The following is a 14672-nucleotide window of genomic DNA, read 5'->3' as shown; positions in this document are numbered from 1 at the left end:
ACAGGCTCAAGCTCTCCATCATCCTCTTCTGGTAGAGTCATATGCACTGCACTTAATTCTCTCAGTCAGGTGTGTGTCCACATTAGCAAAGTGTTGCCAACCAGGTAAACTCTTCCAAGCCTTGCTGATACAGGGATGGAGCTTTCACATTCCTGATGTTAGCTTCTGACTCTGTATCTAAAAAGTGAAACTGACATAGCTTGGATACAGCTCCAGCCATAAAAAAATGCATTTTTACCATAAATCTCATTGTTACCATGAATCATCTAGTGAGACCAAATTCATAGGTATACATAACGTTCTTATCAGACAGAAATATAAGAGCTCACAGGTTACCCAGTAGGAGCTGGTCTAGGGCATGTTCCCAAACTTTGAAAGGTGCAGGCAGTGAGCAACCCTAACCTCTTGAGTTACAAGTTTTTACAGCACAGTTTAAAAATAGAAAAGTATTAAAATAATTATCTTTGATTGCTTTCTAATATAGCCTTGCATTAATTCTTAATTTGTCTTCTTACATTGAATAGAACTTCAGAGAAGACTTTTAAACAGGGATGATAATTCTATCATTCACAAGTTAAGGGAGAAATTAGTCAAGTTCTCTGCATGTACAAAAAATTTTACATGAGAGTAAACACTCTAAAAATTCATATGATTTTTAAAAATATTGAGAAAAGCATACATAAAAAATTAAAAACTGTGATGAGTCCTAACGTAAACCCTTTGATTCAGAATAAAAGGTACTTATCCCCAAAAATAAATTTAAGATTTTTCTCAGAAATGATGAATACAATCTTGATATTTTCTGAAAGTATAATATAAATGAACAAAAAAAAAGACAAAAGGGAAAATACTAACAAAAGTCATAGCAATAATAATTCTTCCCAAATATTTAATCAGCTGAATGTATTTTGATACTCCTCACACTGTCCGATTTCCAAATTTCGTTTTCAACTTTTAGGATGTTCTCACTCCGAATTTTATTCCAAGTGTACTTATTGGAGCTGACCAGCCTTCACATGCTGGGGTTAAGAATGCCTGAGCTCTGCTTGTCAATTCTCTCCTTCTGGGGAATATGTTTGGAGATCAGGTGACATATAACCTATGCTGGGTCAGTGGGAGGTATTTTCCTGAGATTTCCATTAAATTATGGGCCTTTTCCCACTGAATTTGATAACCTTGGATAAAATGAGCCTAGATCAGTATTTCCCAAATATATTGCACATTATAATCATAAAGGAGGTTGAAAACGGTTTTGGTCTAGGTGATACCTCAAGTCAAATTATGTTGAGACAGCCAGGCACTGTGGTTCACACCTGTAATCTCAGCACTTTGACAGGCCAAGGCAGGAAGATCATCTGAGCTCAGGAGTTCAAGACCAGCCTGGGCAACATAGTGAGACCCCATCTCTGCTTAAAAAAAAAAAAGAGAGAGAAAAGAAAAGAAGAAAAGCCAGGTGGGGCAGGCACTTGTAGTCCCAGCCACTCAAGAGCCTGAGATGGGAGGTTGAGGCTGCAATGACAACTGTCGTGCCACTGCACTCCAGCGTGGACAACAGAACAAGACCCTCTCTCTCTCTCTCTCTGTCTCTCTCTCTCTCTCTCAAAAATCTGTATCTCTGACAGTACACTTTTGTTTAAATTGTTTTTAAACCATCTACTGAGGATTCCATTCTGGAGGATGTATTGGAAACCAATATTTAAAGTATGAGTATTCTCACACTTTGGCAGGCATTGGGATCCATGGAAGGCTTGTTAAATCCAAATAGATTGGTCCTACTCCATCCTCAGAGCGATTTTACATCCTTAACAAGTATATACAGGTGATGTTTGTCGGGGATCACCTTCAGGGTACTGGGGCTATATTCTGAGGAAAGATCTGAATATGCCAGTGAGGAGGCTGCTGTGAGTGTAAAAAGAGAGACCCATGAAAAGTATTAGTTAAATTTTGTTTTTCTAAGGATACATTTCTAAGGCAACTGAGACCTTACAGGTTGCTATGGGTATATGGGGACGTAGTAAGTTACATTTATTGATAATGCACTGTTACTACTTGGGGATGGCATTTTGAGAAATACTGATGTAGCTCACCCCCCTGGACTGAGTCTGACCCTTGAATACTTTAGACTGTGTCTCACTTTTCACAAATATAACCATCAATGAGAACTAGCCGTGTTGTGTTCCAGGATTTATACTGAGGCTGTATATTTTTTATCTCACTTCAGCTTCACTTCCAGGAAAGTTATTGAAATATGCCTTATATACCAAAAAAAAAAAAAAAAAAGGAAATGATGAGCAGAATAACATTCTGGAGGCTTCAGGGCCAATAGGAGAGATAGCTCATATTGGAACCTGAAACATCTGGACTTCAGACTTCTACTATTAAGCAAGGTGGGTTGCAGGTTTCAAGCCAGATGGAAGTACCAGCCCTGTGTCCTTCTGGGCGAGGAAACTTCTTCTGGAGGATGAATTGGAGCCTACAGCAGTATGCAGCCACTACTACTTTCTGGTTGTTTCAGGCCTTCTCCTCACAGGGAGATATACCCTGTAGTGCCTTCAGTTATGATGTTGGGAGTGAGGATGCTTCGGTCAGACATGTCCCTGAAAATCTGCACAGAGCTAGATGTTAAAAGCAGCATGTTCTCCCACAGAGTTTGGCCAGTGACTGCAAAGGCCAAATCCATAAATGCCAAGACCCCCCATATTCTAAAATGAAGGGCTGGATGATCTTGCAGAGGCACTGCAACCAAATTGGTTCTGCAGTAATTGGCGTATTACTCAAGTGAGCTACATAAAAGAATTAAGATGGTAAAAGGAGAAAAGACTCTTGAGAGAGTTGCCATCATGGCAGGCATTCTTTAAACTCAGAGGAGAGGTAGAAAGATGTCTTTCTTTTTGCCTCAGGCCAAGTGAAAGTGGCTTAGAAACTGCTTTCATGAAGTCCAGCTCTATTGATATTGATTGATATTGGATTTCTTGATACATAAAGCTCTATCTTTCTAAAATTAGGAATCTACACAGTCTTATTGTAGTTGAAATATCTCTTCTAAACCTGCTGCCTTGCTTTGTTCTTGAAGGTGAATTCCTTGCTACTGCCTTGCTGTGTGGAAACAAAAATTTTGTTCCCTGAGACTAGGATGACAGGTTGTAGAAGAAGCATGCCCTTAAGGATATCACAACAGATTTTTTTCAGAATGGAAAGGGACTCTCTTGCAGCTTCAGTGAGACTCCTCCACACACACTCAGCAATTCCCTTATTATGAGAAGTTCGGTAGAGTAGCATGTCTACATAGCACACCTTTATTCACAGGTTTGTTGGAGTACTTCAAGACCAACTTCAGGCTGGAGGATTTCTTAGAAGGTTTCAATAGAGCTTGAAAAGACCTATCTATTGATGCTGATAGTGTATTACTGTACAAGAACACAGGTGAAAATTATCCAGTGGAAAAGGAGCATAGGGAAGAATCCCAGAGAAACTAGGCTCAAGCTTCCAGCCATTCTCTTTCTGTGGACTCATATATGCTGTGCTTAATTCTCCCAGCCACATGTGTGACCACATGTGCCAAGTGTTGCCAACTAGGTAAGCTTGCTCAATCCTTGGTCATGTAATCATGGAATGTTTGCATGAATGACTGTAGCTCCTGACTCTCCAGACCATGTAGAAGTCAAACTGACATTGCCTGGACACTGCCCCTTTCAAAAGTGACATTCACCGTAAATCATATGGTCAGCCTGGATCATTTGGTGTGACCATATTTTCAGGTTTACAAAGACATTCTGATCAGACAGAATATCTAAGGGTTCAGAGGTTGCCTACCAGGAGCAGATCAAGGGCCATTCTCCAAACCTGGGAGGGTGCAGCTTTTCAGCAACCCTGACCTTATAATTGGAAGTATTTAAAAAACAGTCCATAAATTCTTATTTTTATGTATATCCTCATTTATTGTATATATCTCCTTAAATGTTTTTGTTATAAATAAAAATATATTTTCAATATATATTTTCTAGTTTGGCCACTTTTTAAGTTATTTTTATTTATTTTTAAAAGTTTCAGTTGCCTGGCATTGCTTTTAAACACATATATTCAGAATTAATTGCATGTACAGAATAGTTATCTTTGAATATTTTCTAATATTTCCGTGCATTATTTCTTAACTTGGGTACTTAAATTGACTTGAATGACAGGGAAATCCTATAAGTATTTGATGTGATAAATTTTTGATTGGAAACTTAAGTGAAAAAAAGAGTCAATCCTTGTGTGCATATAAGAAATTTAAATGAGAGCATATAGAATGAGGATTTGTATTGATTAGTTATTGAAACCATACTATTAAGAAATTATAAAATATGGCAAGTTTAGCGCAACTCTTTAAGCATAATTCAGAAAAAAGTTAAATAGAATTTCCTACAAAATAAACTTCTGATTTTACTTCACAAACTGGAGGAAAGATGTGTGCAACCACAATAATTCCTGAATATACAAACAGAAAAGCGTCAAATTAGATGGTACGAACAGAAATATGACAATCTAAATTCTTCCTAAACAGTTAATTAACTGGATGGGTTTTGTTTGCCTTGAGCACTGTCTTAATTCCCAAATTTTATATTCCCCTTTTAAGAATCTCTTGCCCCAAGTTTAATTCCAAGTATCTAAATTGGAATTGAGCATCCTGTCATGCCAGGGATGAGAATGCCTGGGTTACATCAGTTAGCCCTCTCCTCTTGAGGAATGGCATATTACTCATTTTAGGTGAGCAGAAGGTCTTTTCCTGAGATTTGTGGGAAGAGCAGGTCACTTTCCACTAGGCTTTGTAAATTTGGACAAGCTGGATCTAGAGCGATGTTTCTCAAACACGTTAGAATGGCTAAGGGACCTTGAAAATACTTGTTATCCAGTGTTTGACAGGATGCCTCAAATTATCAGAATCTGAATGTAAAACCTTGTTTTAGTTATTTTTAATGAATCATCTGCCATTCCATGATCGGGAAAGTATGAAAACCCATTTGTTCAAGGATTATCATCCTTACATTGCTGAATTGGAATCTATTCAGGATTTGTTAAATCCAGATTGGTAGGTCCTACTCCACCTTCCGGTTTTGGATTGTGTAGGACTCCAAAGGAGGGGCTGATAGCCTGCTCCAATTATGATAAGTGAGAACCGTGAAAGGTTTTACTTTGATTTAGGGTTTTTCTTTTAATTTAGATGTTTGTTTGTTTGTTTTTGGAGTAGCTTTCCAAATAACTGAGACCGTAAAAGTTCCTCTGGGTTAGTGGGTACCAAAGAAGCTGCATTTCTACAGAGATCCCAGGCAATATCCCTGCTGCTGTTTAGGGATGTCATATTGTGAATCATTTTTCTAGACCACCTTCTTTCCATTGAGCACTTTAGACTGAGTCTGCCCTTTGCTTACAATAGCCAATAATGACGGATAGATAGGTTGAGTAGCAAGAGTTGTATTACATCTTTTTATTTGCCATCTCTTTTTTCAGTTTCACTCCTGTAATTCAAATATTTCTCTTCTACTGAAAGATAGAATGATAATCAGAATAAGATAACTTTTCACAGGCCTCAGAGCCAATAGGAGAATGAACTCAGATTGGAACACAGAAGAGCTGGACCCAAACCCTGTGTTCTTAAAATGGATGAGTTGGAAATTTCAAGCCAGATGGAGGTGCCGGTGCCATGTCCTACTGGGCAGGTGAACGTCTCCTTGAGGGTGAATCAGAACCCACAGCAGCATGCGGCCACTACTGCTTTGTGGTTCTTTCAGGCCTGTCTTCTCACTGCACAGGGAGAACGTTCCATGCACCCACAGTGCCTATAATTTAAGGTGTAGAGAAAGAAGGGGAAATGGGTCAGGTACACCTCTGAAAATCTGCATTGAACTGTATGTTGAAGGCAACATATTCTTTCACTTGAGATTTTAGCCACAGGCCAAACCAAAGGCCAAACCATAAATGGCAAGAGCCTCCATATTCTAAAGTGAGGTGCTGGATAATCTTGCAGAGGCACAAGACCCAAATTGATTCTGCAGGCATTGACTCAACTGCAGGCATCACTCAACTGAGCGAAATAAAAGAGTTGAGGTGGTGAAAGGAGGCAAGACTTTTAAAAGAGGGTTGCTATCATGACAGGCTTTTTCGGTAAACACGAGAGAGAGAGAGAGAGATCTGTCTCCTTCCCTCCATTCAGGTGAAAGAGGCTTAGAAAGGGCCCCCATGAAGTCCAGATCTATTGATAGTCATTTATCTTTGCTTCACTGATAAATAAAACTTTGTCTTCTTATAATTGGGAATCTATACACTCTTAGTATAGTTGAAATATCTCTTCTAAACCTGCTGCCTTTTATTGTTCCTGAAAGTGGATTCCTTGCTACTGCCCTGCTGTGTAGAAACAAAAATTTTGTTCCTTGAGACTAGGATAGCAGCTTGTACAAGGAGCATGGGATCAAGAGTATCACAGCAGATTTATTTCAGGATGGAAGGTGACTCTCTGGGAGTTACCATGAGCATTGTTCCACACACTTAGTAATTCTCATATTATTAGAGTTAGGGAAAGAACTGTGTCCATGTGCACACCATTTATTCATGGGTACCTCAATGCTATCACAGGTTTGATTATTTTTTTAGAGGATGTCAACACAACTTGGAAAGGCCTTTGTACTGATGCTTACAGTACATTACAGTTTAAGAACACAGATGAAAAACCAAGTAAAAAAGGAGCATAGGGAAGAACCCAGGAGAAATGAGGCTCAAGCTTCCAGTTGCCCTCTTCCAGTGGAGTCATGTGCACTGCACTTAATTCTCCCAGCCAAGTGTGCGGCCACCTGTGCCAAGTGTTCCCAACCAGGTAAGCTCTCTCAAGCCCTGGTCATATAAGCATGGAACTTCCACATGATGCTCTTTAAGTTCTGACTCTCTAGTTCATTTAGAAGTCAAACTGACATAGCCAGAATACAGCCCCAGTCGTACAAAAACAAACATTCACTATAATTCTCATTGTTAGCATGAACCATCTGGTGTGATTAGAGCCTCAGGTACCCAGTGACTTTCTGATCAGACACAGTATTCTATGGGCTTAAAGGTTACCTGCCAGTGGAGGGCTTAGGGGCAGCCTTCATCCTTGGAAGGGTACAAGGTTTGAACAATGTTTGTCTGCTGAGTTAGGACTTTTTAAACACATTTTTTAATTTTTACTTTATGCCTATGATTTTTTATTCTACATATTTTCTGAAGTGTTTTTGTTATGAAAACATAGGTATTATAAATATTCACATTTAAACTTGGTTATTTCATAAACATTTGCATTTATTTAAATAAGTTCCAGTTGCCTGGCATTGCTTTCAAGTACATGTACTCATTATTATTTACATCTACAAAATAGGTATCTTTCACTATTTTAAAATATTGTCAGGCATTATATCTTTATCTATTTTAATTGTCTTGAATCTGGGAAAACTTTTAAATATCTGGTATGATCATTTTATGTTTTCAGTCTTAAGTGAGAAAAAGGTTAATCTTTTGCATATACAAGAAATTTACATGAGAGTCTACAGAATAAGCATTTTTAATGATTAAGCAGATATTGAAGCCAGAATGGGTAAGAAGTTGAAAAAATGTGGCAATTATAATACAGCTGTTTATCTATAATTCAGAAAAAAGTAAAAGGAAATTTCCTTAAAAAAATCCTAGATTTTTTTACACAAATAAGAATAAAGATGAATGCAACCATAATAATCCCTGAAAGTACAAGCAAAACTGTCAAAGTGAATAACACTAACAAAAACATGGCAATAATATTCTTCTCAGTTAATTTATTATATGGATATTGGTTGCCCTGAACACTGTCCAGTTCCCAAATTTCAAGTTGTTCTTCTAGGAAATCCTCACCCCAATTTCATTCCAAGTATTTGAATTGGAGCTGACCACTTGTCATATGCCAGGAATGAGAACACCTGAGCTCCATCAAGCACTCCTCTAGCCTCGTGGGGAAAGTTTTTGGAGTTGGAGTGACATATTATCCATGTGAGGTCAGCAGGAGGTCTTTTCCTGAGATTTCTGGGGAAAGAAGATTGTTTTCCAGTGAGTTTGGAAAATTTGTGTAAGCTGGGCTTAGAGCAGTGTTTCTCAAACTTATTATACCTGAGAATTGTTAGGGATCTTGAAAAGACCTGTTTTCCTGGTGGCACCTCACCTCATATTATTTAGAACTTCTAACAGTAAAAGTTTGTTGCAGTTGTTTTTAACAAATCCCTTGGGGACTCCATTTTTAAGCAAATATGGAAAACCTTTGGTTCAAGGATAACCATTCTCACACTTTCGCAGACATTGGGATCCCTGAAAAGGGCTTGTTAAATCCAAATTCCATGGTGCCACTCCATCCTCCAGTTTAGGGTTATGTAGGTCTCCAAAGAAGGGGATGAGATTTTGCAGCTCTAACAATTGCACAGGTGATGCTGTTCAGGGGCTACCTTTAGGGAAAAATAGCTCTACCATGAGGAAAGTTCTGAATATGCCAGTGAGAGCCTGCTCTGATTTAAACAAGTGAGAATCATGAAATATTTATTTATTTTTTATTTTTTGTAAGGGATAGCTTTTCATGTAACTGTGACCTTAAAATTTCCTTTCAATGAGTGGGCACCAGAAGCATTGCATTTCTGCCGAGATCCCAGGCAGCATCTCTGCTGCTGCTTATGGATGACATTTTCTGAACCATTGTTCTAGCCCACTGTATTTCTTTTGGATACTTTAGACTGAGTCTGACCTTTGCTTACAATAGCTAACAATGTGAGCTAAATAGGTTGAGTAACAGGATTTGTACTCATGCTTTATATTTTCACCTCATTTCGGCCTCACTTCAAGGGAAGTTACTGAATATGTCCTATCTAACTAAAACAAAGAAATGATGAAAAAAATAAAATAACTTTCCAGAGGCCTCAGGGCTAACTGGAGACAGACCTCAGACTGCAACTCAGAAAAGCTGGACTCCAAAACCTGTACTCTGAGGTAGGATGAATTGGAGGTTTCAAGCCAGATGGAAGAGCCAGCCTCATGTCCTTCTGGGCAGTTGAACCTCTTTTTGAGGGTAAATTGGAGCCCAGAGCAGAATGCAACCACTACTGCTTTCTAGTCATTCCTGGCCTGTCTCCTCACCTCTCAGGGAGATGTACCATGCACACGTAGTTGTGAGTGAGGGTGCTGTGGGTCAGACATGCCCTTCAAAACCTGCACTAGCTGGATGTTGAAAGCAACATTTTCTTTCATATGAGAGTTCAGTTAGACACTGAAAAGGCCAACTCCATAAACGCCAAGAACCCCTATATTCTAAGGTGAGGTGTTCGATGATCTTACAGAGACCCTAGACACAAATTGGTTCTGCAAGCATTGGTGCATCACTTAAATGAATGATGCAAACAAGCTGAAGTGGTAGAATGAAAAAAGACTATTTTGAGAGAGTGCCCGTCATGTTCCATATTTTCTCTAAACTCAGGCAAGAGGGAGATAGCTGTCTGCTTCCTTCCAGCCAGGTGAAAGTGCTCCCATGAAGTCCAACTCTATTGATACTAATTGATATTGGCTTCTTTGGGATATAAAACTCCATCTTTCTGAAGTAGGGAATCCACACTCTCTTAATATAGTTGAAATATCCTTTCTAACCCTGCTGCTTTGCTTTGTTGCCAAAGGTAAATTCCTTGCTGCTGCCCTGCTGTGTGGAAACAAAATTTTGTTCTCCAATGGCAGGTTGCAGAAGGAACATGAGTTCAGGAATATCACAGCAGATTTATTTCAGGATGGAAGGTGACTTTCTGGATTTTAAGTGAGAACTCCTCCACACACACTCAATAATCCCCTTGTTATTGGAGTTTGGTAAAAGAGGGCATTCCATTTATCCATGGGCCTGCTGGGGTACTTTAAGGCCAGCCTCAGGTTCCATGGTTCGTTAGAGGGCCTCAACATAACTCAAAAAGGCCATTCTACTGGTGCTTACAGTATATTACAGTACAAGAACAGAGATGAAAATTAGCCAGTGGAAATAGAACACAGACCTGTGTCCAAGAAACTTCAGGGTCGAGTTTCCAGCCACCCTCTTCCAGTGGAGTCACATGCATTGTGCTTATTTCTCCCAGCCAGGTGTGTGACCACCTGTGCCAAGTGTTGCCAACTAGGTAAGCACTCCCAAGCACTGGTCATGTAAGCATGGGACATCCACATGATTATCTTTAGCTTTTGACCATCTTGATGTCTAACTGACATAACTTGGCCACTGCTTCATTCATATAAAAATAGACATGCACCATAATTCTCATTGTTAGTATGAACCATCTGGGGTATCCAAAGCCTCAGATATATGAAGACTTTCTAATCAGACAAATTTCAAAGGCTCAGGGCCTTCCTTTTAGGAGCCAGTGAAGGGTCAGTCTTCAACTTTTGAATGATACAATCTTTGACCAACTCTGACCTGTTGCATTACAACCTTTACAGCACAGTTTATAAAGGGATAACTATTAGAATATTTAATTTTGATTACTTTCTAATAGAATCATGCATTAATTCTTAGTTTGTCTACTTAAATGATTTTGGGAATTTCTGAGCAATCTTTTAAATTTGTGGGATGATAATTTTTTCATTGCTTACTTAAGTGAGAAAAGAGTCAAACCTTCTGTGTATACATCAAATATTACAGATTTTAGATTAACTAGAATAAGCATGTGTTTATATTAAAATATTACCAGCATATTTAAGAAGTTGACCATTGTGAGAATTACTAATGTAACTCTATATTGATAATTCAGAAAAACAAAATGGAAATTTTCCTAGAAAACAATTTAGGATTTACTGCATAAATTAAAGAAAAGGTCAATACAACCTTTAATAACTCCTGAAAAAGAAATGTTTAAAAAACTGTAAAACTAGAAAATACTAACAAAAAACATACTGTAAAAATTCTTCCCAAAGTATTAAGTAATCAAATGTATATTGTTTGCTCTTCACACTGTCCAAATATGAAATTTCTGTTTCCCTTTTAGGAAACTCTCACGCCACCTTCCACCCCCAGTTTCATTCCAAGTCTTTTAATTGCAGCTATCCACTCCTCATATGCCAAGGGTAAGAGTTCCTGGGCTTCATCAGTGAATCTTCTACTCTCCTGGGGAAAGTGTGTCAAGTTGGGGTGACATATAATCCATGTTAGGGCAATGGAAGGTATTTTCTTGAGATTTCTTAGAAGGCAAAAACTTTTTCCACTGCATTTGGTAATGTTGGGCAAGATAAACCTAAAGCAGTGTTTCTGAAAATTATTGCACATTGGACCCCATAAAGGAGTTTGAAAACACGTGTTGTTTAGTTGTCACATCATCTCAAATTATTTAGCATCTCTAGTGATAAAACCTTGTTTCTGAGGTTTTAAAATTATCTGGTGAGGATTCCATTTTCAAGGAAATACGGAAAACCATTGGTGCAAAGATTATCATCCTCACCCTTTGGAAACATTGGGATTCCTGGAGCACTTCTTAAATCCACACTGGTAGGCCTCCAACCTCAAAGTTCAGATTACGTAGATTTGGATAGGTACGGCTGGTAATTTGCAAAGCTACCAAGTGCACAGGTGATGCTGATCAGGGGCCATCCTCAGGGAACAATAGCCCTAAGGTCAGGACAGACCTGAGTATGCCAGTGTGGAGGCTGCTCTGCTGAGTGAGAACCATAAAAAATTTTAGTTTTTTTTTTTTGTCTTTCTTAAGGATAGAGTTCTCAGATCTTAAAGGTTGAGATCCTAAAGGTTGCTCTGGGTGGGCATCTGGGAAGTTGCATTTCTATGCAGATCCTAGGCTGTAGTACTGCTGCCGCTTGGAGATGACATTTTGTGAACCTCTACTCTAGCCCCACCTTCTGTATTGTGAACACTTTAGACTGAGCCTGACCTTTGCTTACTGTAGCTAACACTGAGGGTTGACCTTGTCAAGTAGCAGGAGTTGTACTAAAGCTTTATATTTGTCATCTCATTTCAGCTTTACTGCATGAGAAAGTTATTGAAATGTGCCTTGTGACATTCCAGAATAAATGACTTTTCAGAGGTCTCAGAGTAAGAGACAGAACAGTAAGAGACAGTAAGAGACAGAACTCAGATTGTAACCAAGAAGAGCTGAACTCCAAACTTCTACTCTTAAGCAGGATGAGTTGGAGGTTTCAAGCAAGATGCAAGTGTCAGCTCCATATCCTTCAGGGTAGATAAACCTCTCATTGAGGGTGATTGTGACCACACAGCAATATGCAGCCACTACTGCTTTGTGGTTGCTTTAGGCCTGTCTCCTCACCCCTCTGGGAGGCTGGAACATGCAACTATCATGCCTGTAATTAAAGGTGTTGTGTTATGAGTAAGGGCGCTATGGGTCAGACATATCCCTGAAAACCTGCATTGAACTGGATGTTGGAAGCAACATTTTCTCTGAGGTGAGCATTCCAAAAGCCAAAACTACAAATGCCAAGAATCTCCCCCACCCCAACAACACACATATTTTAAAGTGAGATACTGGATGATCTTGCAGAGGCACTGGACTCAAATTTGTTCCGCAGTTGTTGGTCCAAAGCTGGTCTGAATGAATTAAAATATTTGAGGTGGTTAAGGGAGGGAAGACAATTTGAGATTGTTATTGTGGCCGCCATTTTCTCCAGTCTCATGAGAAAAGAATGAGACTCAAACTAAATGCAAAGAGGCTTAGAATGATTTCCCCCATTAAGGTTAGCATGGCAGTAAATTGATGGCATATACAGTAAGTAGACTTTGAACCTCTAAAATAACCGAGGCTCCTGAGAATATCCACTTGTCCAAAGATGCCTGCTGAAGTGTTGGGTCCAATAACTTACAGGAGATTTCCACTATAATAATATTCTCTGAGAACAAGGAGGTCACAAACCTAGAGAGAGGTGAAGTAAGTCTTGCATGTGGGAGTTTCTGCATGTGCACTTAATGCTCATAAAATGATGGGAGTAAGTCACTGCTCTGGAGTTTCAGAAACTTCATTGGTGAAGAGATGATTTTCTTGTATCAAAAACGCACTGTAAGTGCTGTCTTATGTACAATTTTGGTGGTTTTCAAATGTTAGTATGCATCATAATCACCTACAAAACTTGTTTAAATAGAGGTTGTTGGAACCCTCCTCTATCCCCAGATTTATTAATTCAATATCTCTGGACTAAGGTCTGGGAATTTGCATTTCTAACTAGTGCATAGGTGATGCTGATGCTGCTGGTTTGGGAACACACTCTGAGAACCACTGAGTGAGCATCTAGGGCTCTCATTTAAAGGCAGATTATCTGAGAATTAAACCAACACATTTCCTTATTTATTTTTATTTGTATAAATTTAGGGGTACAAGTACAGTTTTGATACATGGATATATTGTGCAGCAGTGAAGTCTGGGCTTTTAGTGTAATCACCACTGAATAGTGTAGAGTGTACCCATTAAATAATTTCTCAACCCTCACATACTTCCCACCTTCCCACCCTTCCAAGGCACCAGTGTCTATCATTCCATACTCTGTGTAAGTGTGTACGCATTATTCAGCTCTCACTTGTAAGTGATAACATGCAGTGTTTAGCTCTCTGTTTCTGAGTTATTTCACTGAAGATAATGCCCTGCAGTCCATTCATGTTGCTGCAAAACATGTGATTTCATTTTTTATGGCTGAATACTATTCTATTGTGCATATATACTACATTTTCTTTATACTGTCATCCATTAATGGACACTTAGGTGAGACCGTATCTTTGCTGTGGTGAATAGTGCTGTAATAAACATAATGAGCCCAGGTATCTCTTTGACGTAATAATTTATTTTCCTTTGGGTAGAAACCAACACATTTAAATTGGGTATCTAGGGGATTCTTTAAAAACATGCGGACATATAGATTCTTGATGGCATGCTTTGAGTTTCTGGGGTCAGGAAAGAAAGAAAAGCAGGAAATTCACCACATATATTTTATTTTATATTTAAATTAAGTTTAAATTCTGCCTTCCTTTGGATACTTTCACTTGAAATTCAGTTATTTTACATAATTTAAAATTTAAGTAATTCAATTTGAAGTGAACATTGAAAGGGAAGCAGAATTTTAAATGAAAAATAGTTAAAGTGCATGTATTCTTATATGAAATTAGAATTACCATTAAATTAATAAATTGATCTTACAACCAAAATCATACAAAACCTCCATAATGTGTTTTAACTCTCCAGTCATTAGGAAATGCTAAAATTTTGATTGTTTAGAAAAATTCATGGAAATATATAGTTTGGCAGCAATTTTCAGAAAGATTTAAAATTTTGCAGAAGAGAAATTTATCTGTCTGTTAAGGATAAGTCTGAATCATATGATTAGTTTCTGAAAGTCAATATATATTAATAATGCATATACAAACTTACAAAATGTTTTAAAAAGATAGGTTAAAATTACATTTGAAACCTAAATATTTCAAAAAGAAGATATACCAGAAATACAATTTGAGAAGTAAAGAGACAAATACATACATATATATCCTATATTTTTTATCGCAGAAAATATCTTTTAAGTATGTTTAATATTCAGAAAATGTTTTTCATTTTCAGATACTAATATCGGACATGAGCCTTGTTCTCATAGTCATTTTGGTATGTCTTTATATTTGGTCATTGGTTTTGTAG

This window comes from Colobus angolensis, unplaced genomic scaffold, assembly GCF_000951035.1.
Source record: "Colobus angolensis palliatus isolate OR3802 unplaced genomic scaffold, Cang.pa_1.0 Scaffold140, whole genome shotgun sequence".
Taxonomy (NCBI): Eukaryota; Metazoa; Chordata; class Mammalia; order Primates; family Cercopithecidae; genus Colobus; species Colobus angolensis.
The sequence above is the reverse complement of the archived record's forward strand: the minus strand, read 5'-3'. Positions refer to the sequence as shown.